At 44.4% G+C, this 7,268-nt stretch overlaps 1 non-coding gene and 1 pseudogene across 1 annotated transcript; one reads left to right on the top strand and one right to left on the bottom strand.

The window, feature by feature from the left end:
• Nucleotides 1-1,510: 1,510 nt before the first annotated feature.
• trnav-cac (transfer RNA valine (anticodon CAC)) lies at nt 1,511-1,583 on the top strand. Its single transcript has one exon. It is a non-coding gene; the product is annotated as a tRNA-Val (tRNA).
• Nucleotides 1,584-6,946: 5,363 nt separating this feature from the next.
• LOC140208842 (U6 spliceosomal RNA) lies at nt 6,947-7,042 on the bottom strand (annotated as a pseudogene).
• Between the last annotated feature and the right edge of the window lie 226 nt (nt 7,043-7,268).

Raw genomic sequence — 7,268 nt, 5'->3', positions numbered from 1 at the left:
GCATTTAATACAGACAAGCATGAGATGGTCTGCGTTGTGAGGACAGTTGCATCAGGTTTCGACGCACATATTGAATATGTGGAGTTACTGTGCAGTATTTGAAAAGAGACTAGGCGAGACAGATCAATAATTTCAGGAAATCTGTGTCACGGTCAGATCGGGTCTTATTGAGCTCTGATCACAGTGTTCGTCACAATCAGATCAAGGAGTAAAGGAGTTGGGACGTTTTGTTGAAGCTGTACAACACGTTGGTGAGACCATGTCCTGTGTTCACCAAGCCTCTGTGAAAGAGAGGACACCTCCCCCGATTCTACTGACGTGCTGATCTTCCATTTCCAATGGTCAGATCCCTCTAGCTGCAATGCGATCCCTCCACTGCGACCTTGATTTGATCTACTTGCCTGAAGGTTGTTGTTCCCAATATAAATTTCCTTCACAATCGGTCGTATAACTGGCCTTTCATGACTTTGTCTGGTTGCGATCTGACGGATTAGATTGGAACGTGATCATCAGTGAGATATCAGTGTGATGGTGTGTCTGGTGTTAGTGTGGATTCGGTGTGACGATTGGCCGTGATTCATTACTCTACAACTGGTATCATCTCACAAGTAACTCCGGCTTGTAACGCGTCCTGTTGTCTATAAGTGTATCGGCACGTTGTTCAGTCACTTTCAATTAACCTGTAATCTGAGGTGATGAGAACGGACGAGAGAGACAGGGAGAGAAATCTTAACGGCGCCGTTGAATTTAGTTCATGAGTTGGAGCGTAACCTCGTGGGAGGGGAAGGGGGAGATCCAAAATGATAGGAGAAGACAGGAGGGCGAGGGAGAAAAAGGAGAGAGAGAAAAACACACACATACATATATATGTGTGTGTGTGTATATTCTTTTTCTCCCTCTCCTTTTTCTCCCTCTGTTCCTCTCACTATACCCTTCGCCCAATGGCTTCACCCTCCTCCTTTCCTTTCTCCCTGGGCCTCCTGTCCCATGACCCTCTCATATCCCTTTACCAATCACCTGTCCAGCTCTTGGCTCCATCCCTCCCCCTCCTGTCTTCTCCTATCATTTTGGATCTCCCCCTCCCCCTCCCACTTTCAAATCTCTAACTAACTCTTCCTTCAGTTAGTCCTGACGAAGGGTCTTGGCCCGAAACGTCGACTGTACCTCTTCCAGGAGATGCTGCCTGGCCTGCTGCGTTCACCAGCAACTTTTATGTGTGTTGCTCGAAATTCCAACATCTACAGATTTCCTCGTGTTTGCTGTTTGAATTCCTTGCTGTATATAAGCAACATAGTTCAGTTACCTGTTACATGTCGCGCCCTGACCAGCACCCCACAGGAAATTGTTAATGCATGTAACTGTATATGTCGCATAAATGTAATAATTGTCATTGAAAGCGAAGAGGAACGGTGGGCAATGACTTGTTCTTATTGCTGTATTGCAGAGCAGGGTGGGGAGGGGGTGCTTCGGGTCATGGCTCAATAGCGCAGAGTATTGAGCGCTTTGCACAGTTTCTGTGGTGTAGTGGTTATCACGTTCGCTTCACACGCGAAAGGTCCCCAGTTCAATCCTGGGCAGAAACATCGTTTGGGCTCCAGTGTTTGGGATGAACTTGAAACGGAACTTTTCAGTTCGTGTTCAGGTTTACTGTCGTGGGCATCCAGGGTGTAAGTACCATGAACATCCGCTTTTCTAGCAGTAGCACATTGTATTTCAAACCTGACAATGGTAAAGTAAAGAAAGAAAAAATAATAAAAATGATATATAATTTCCAGGAAATCATAAACGGATTTAAACATAAGGAGGTTCGTGGATGACGTAGACGTCGCAACGGGAGAATTAGCGGTTCGAAGCTGTTGTCGCAGAGCGGAAGATGCGTTGTGTTTTCACCGGAGCGGACATCTCAAATGTTCCCATCCAGACAAACATCCGGAGCAAATACCGTGTCCTGCAAAATTTCAAAACTGCTTTAAAATGTTAAATCGCTCCACATCCTTCGTGTAGTCAGGCGACCAGAAGTAAGCACAGTACTCTAAGTAGGGTCTGACCAGGGTCCTGTCCAAGACTATCCCTATTACATTTTCTGCACAAAGAAGTAACCTTTGCCATTCTCCCATCCTCCCGTACTACTTCTGTGGACAGTGATGATGCAAATGTCATGTCCAAAAGCGCTGCAACATCTTCGCTCGCTTTCTCTAATTACCTGGATTACATAGCTTCCAGCACCGGGAAATGGTTTATCTTCATGTATTCCCAGCTTCCAGGTCGTAATTCTAAGTGTCTGCATGCCTCAGCTCACCTGCATGTTTTCGCTGTATCCACATTCATCAAGGTCTCACTGACTGGTGAATCCCGAATCAAAGTATCAAAGTGTCACTGCCTCCTTGGACTACAAACAAGTTTCCTCTTTTATCTCTGACCTCTCCCACTCTCTCTCGTCATCCTCCTGTTTTTCACCTATCTTAATGCGGCTCTCTCATGCCTTCTCACACCTCCTTTTAATTTTTCTAAGTCCATTGTTAAATCCCTCCTGGCTACATTGTGACTTTCCATAGCACTGTCTGATCCTTTCTTCCAAAACCTTAAGTATATTTATTTCTTTTTTCTTGAAGACATGTTCCATATCTCTTATCAACCAGGGTTACATTACGGAGCCATCCGATCCCCGCCTCAATGAAAGAAGCTAATACTGAATCCCAATCAATGCTGCATTAACGATCTCCATATTTCTCTTGTGCATTTGAAGGTACAAATCGCTTCCCAAAATCGGCTCCAACGTTCCTACCCAATAGTATCAATTAAGTGCATTCCATATTGTCTGCTGCTATCCCAGTGTAAGTTATTTCGAATAGCTGTGCTCTATCCATCTGAACTGCTGACACGCGAAGAGATCAGTTACCTGATCCATTTCACTTTCTGGTGATCCTAGCACAGGATCGACTGTTCACTAGTCCACCTGCCCGCTACTTGTGCCAGGTCTCCTTCCCGTACACAACTGAGAAATTCTGTCACATCTAAACCTTTTAAACAGAGGAATTGCCGATGAATATCAGTGAAGTTTAAGTTGCCCGTGACAACAGCCGTGTTAATATAAGCACATGTGCAAAATCTATCTCCCGATCTGTCACTGTCTCTGTGTGTTGTTTTAGATTTGGTGATGGGAGCTCTGTACAGAATACTCTCAAACGAGTGCTTGTTCCCTCCCTACTTCTGAGTTCCACTCACAGTCCATTAGCATACAATCCCACCACATTGTCCCCGCTTTCCGCGCTGTGCTACTATGATGCTCTCCTTGTGTTTAAAAGGCTTTCCCTTTTCTCTCTTTTACCCGACTATGAGCATTTTGAAACACCTGAACCTGTAGAAGTACGGAAATCATTCCTTCCCTTGTAATTAAATTGACTTTATTTCTTACATCCTTCACATACATGAGGAATAAAAAAAATCTTTAGGTTACGTTTCTGTCTAAATGTGCAATGTGCCATCCTAGTAATTTATAATAATTTATAATAAATGGAACAGGCAATGGAACATAGAAAAATATTCAAACCAGCTTGAGTTAGTCAGTTTAATGGTCTGGTGGATGAAGCTGTCCCGGAGCCTGTTGGTCCTGGCTTTTATGCTGCGGTAAAGTTTCCCGGATTATTGTCAGATCTCTGCAATAGTTTGGAATTTATTCATTTCAGGATGACCAGGCACATGATTGTTTGAATTTATGACGTACTTGCCAAACCTACTGAATTTTAAACTGCTTTATTCAAAAACTTCGCTGAATGGAATTGGAGTTGGCGTTATCTACACAGAAGGCCATTTAACGTAAACACATATTTCATTCCATCCTTCAGCTGTTGTCTGAATTTCCTTTGTGTCAGTGTGAAGATACAAGTATTGGTGCACACACTAAGAATTTGAAACATTAATCCAGTTTGCTGCAGTATATATACCGGGGAACTGAAATATCTATCCTGGTAATAGTAATTTTCTACTTGCCATTTCAGGGAATGAGCTATATAGGGCATCCAAAACAATATGAAATTAGCTGAAATTGCAAACAATAAAACCATCGATTTTCTGCGGTTTTCCACATCGGTATCTTTCTGTTTATCGCTGCTCTTCCGAAGCCATCTGCGGACTCTTTTGCCGCAATTATATGTCTTACTGTTAACCTATTGAAGACAAGAATTAAGCCGATTGTTAGCAATGGTGTTAAAATGCTATCTAGTAATTCGAGTCCTTTCCACACGGGTGAAGCAGTGTATTTATGTGTGAAGGAGCAACGCCACGGCATGTTGTCAATGATGACGTAAGGTTCAAGAGCAAAGTAAAACGGGACACTTCTCCCGCAACTCACTATAACCACGGTCACCATGATGACCGTTGCTGTTCTCTCAGTGCAGTATCGGTCCCGCAGTTTTTCACAACATATTGCGATGAAACGGTCGAATGTGAAACTGACCGTAAACCACACAGAACAGTCTCTCGTCACACCAAATAATACATTTGTCAGAGCGCATACAGGAGTGATCAGCAGGGATCTGGAATAAATGTAGATATTGTTGGTCCGGTCCACTAAAGCGAAAACTATAACCACTATCAGTTCCGTTGTTGCCGTTCCAACCAGGTAACGGGTGATACATTTGGACTCTTTCCCGGAGATAGGATCACAATCGCCGTTAAATTAACTACAAGAAATTTGGAGAGAGAGAAACAGATTTATTTTATCCCATTCAGCGGAGCACATTCGCTTCTGACATTGAGGGCGGGACACCAGCTCGGCAGGTGAAATGGAGTATACCTTATTGAACGGGGAGATAGGATCATTCTTTTCTGTCGCTTCTTCTAGACATTTCGAGTCATTTGAATGAAGAAAGTCACAGTAACAGCTGATGACATGTGTCACAATAAAACACGTTGTGCGTATGTTCTTCTGAGCATATAAGAGAGATGGAGAGCAATGTTCCAGGGGCCTTTGGTAATAAAACGTTACCCGCCCAGAGGAATTTAGCTGCGGTTTACGGACGGATTGATGAGCGTTCATGTCCGGATTAGCAGAGAGTGGGCTGTTGATTTTTTGACTGTGACGGGTCTGCTGCAGGGATTGGTGTTAGTCCCATTGCTATTTATCATGTATGTTACTGACTCAGATGTCGATGTAGAAAACTGAATCAGAAGAATTACGGACGACCCTAAGGTTGGGGGCGCTGTTCCGGCCAGGAACTCCATCCAAGCTTGCAGCTTGATGTCAGCTGGCTTGAAAACTGGCAGATGGCATTTAATACAGACAGTGTGCGACGGTCTGCGTTGTGAAGAACGGTGCAACGGGTTTCGACGCACATATTGAATATGTGGACTTTAGTGCGCAGTATTTAAAAAGAGACAAGGCGATACAGATTGATAACTCCAGGAAAGCGGCGTCACGGGCAAATCGGGTCGTATTGAGCTCGAATCACAGAGGCCTTCACAATCAGATCACTGAGTACACGAATCAGGACGATTTGTTGAAGCTGTACAACACGTTGGTGAGACCGTACATAGAATATCGTGGGCTGTTCTGGCCATCTACTTACAGTTTTGAAATATCAATAAACTTCAAAGAGTGCAGCGATAATTTGAAAGGAAGAGATGGGGAAATGAACAGTGTGAATGCATGCAGATCTTCCCCATCCAGGGTCAATACTATAGAGAGGGTGTGTGGATACTGAAGAGAGAGAGAGAGAGAGTGCATAGGAGATTTACAAGGATGTTGCCTGGATTGGAGGGCGAACCTTAGGAGAACCGGTTGAGTGTGCTTGGCCTTTCCTCCTCGTACTGACGGAGAATGAGAGGTGACTTGACAGAGATGTACAAGATGAAGAGAGGCATTGATCGTGTGAATAGTCAGAGTTTTTTTTGTCCCCTGGTTAACACAAGGGGGATATAGTTTTAAGGTGCTTGGAAATAGGTACAGAGAGGATACCAGAGGTACGTTTTTCACACGGAGAATGGTGAGTGCCTGGAAAGCACTGCCGGCGGCGGTGGTGGAAAGGGTACAATAGGGTCTTTGAAGAGCCCTTTAGACAAGTACATTGAGCTTAGAAAACCAGAGGGCTATGCGCTAGGGAAAGTCTAAGGAGTTTTTAGAGTAGGTTACATATTCGGCACAACGTTGTGGACCGGAAGGTCTGTAATATAATGTAGATTTCTATGTTCTATGTCATATCCTTTCAGAACATCTACAACTGAAGGTCATAGCTTGGGGAGAAAGTTGAAATATGCAAGAAGTATATGTAATAGAATTTATTCACTCAGAGGGTCTAGCGAGCGTGGAAGGAACTCCAAGCGTAACTGGTAGATGCGGATTCAATTGTATCATTTTAGTGGAGGTTGTGTAGGGACGTGTATGAGAGAGGGACGGAGGGTGCAGAAAAATGGAGCGAGGCGGAAGATCACAGAGGGATGGCCTAGATTGAATGAAGAACCTATTTTCTATGGTAATAATCTGCGACTTCATGACTATCTCTGTCCCATTTCTCCATTCAGTGTCTTCTCATTTTCCACTTCGTCATCAATCTAAGTATGTGCAGAATAGAGGGCGTGTTCAAGCTGACCTTTCAATCTCATTTCCTTCTGCTTTTGTAGTACAAACTATTGCGTGCCTATTGTGAAACTGGTACCGAAGAGCGGCCCTCGGCTTATTAGATAACCGAAACTCTCACCACTCTGCTTCCAGTGTGGAACTTGTACCAATGTGTGGCCCTCGGTTGCCGGAGAAAGTCTCACGTCTGTATCTATCCGGGAACTGGTATCGATGTGCGGCCCACATGGGCAGAGGAGGGATGCCACATGCAATAGAACAGCAATGGTATGCGCCAGGAATAACAACAGCCATTGCTGAGGTTGTGAAAAGATGTGCCATCTGTCAGCAAAATACTGAGGCCCCAGGTCCGGCCACAGACGACCATATGCCTATGCCTGAGTTCACTTTTGAGAATTTTCGTGTCATCCTTGCGCAGGGGCCAGGCTAATCTTCTCTGTATCGTACTATAGCTGCAAAGAATCGAAACCATCTCATGTGTGGGCTGACTATCTTAGGCAACAGTACAACAGATGGGTTTAATGCTCTCAACCGAGAACTGGCAGAGCTGCCGCTGTATGCTCAACAGACTCGCTATGCCATTGACTATGAACTTGCCCAACAAGGAGGGGTCTGTGCCATAGTAGGAGATAAATCTATCACCCATGTCAGGGACGAGTGGTATATTATTTCCTATGCTATAGGTGAAATACGT

Source organism: Mobula birostris, chromosome 13, assembly GCF_030028105.1.
Source record: "Mobula birostris isolate sMobBir1 chromosome 13, sMobBir1.hap1, whole genome shotgun sequence".
NCBI classification, from domain to species: domain Eukaryota; kingdom Metazoa; phylum Chordata; class Chondrichthyes; order Myliobatiformes; family Myliobatidae; genus Mobula; species Mobula birostris.
This window is presented reverse-complemented; position numbering and strand designations above follow the sequence as displayed.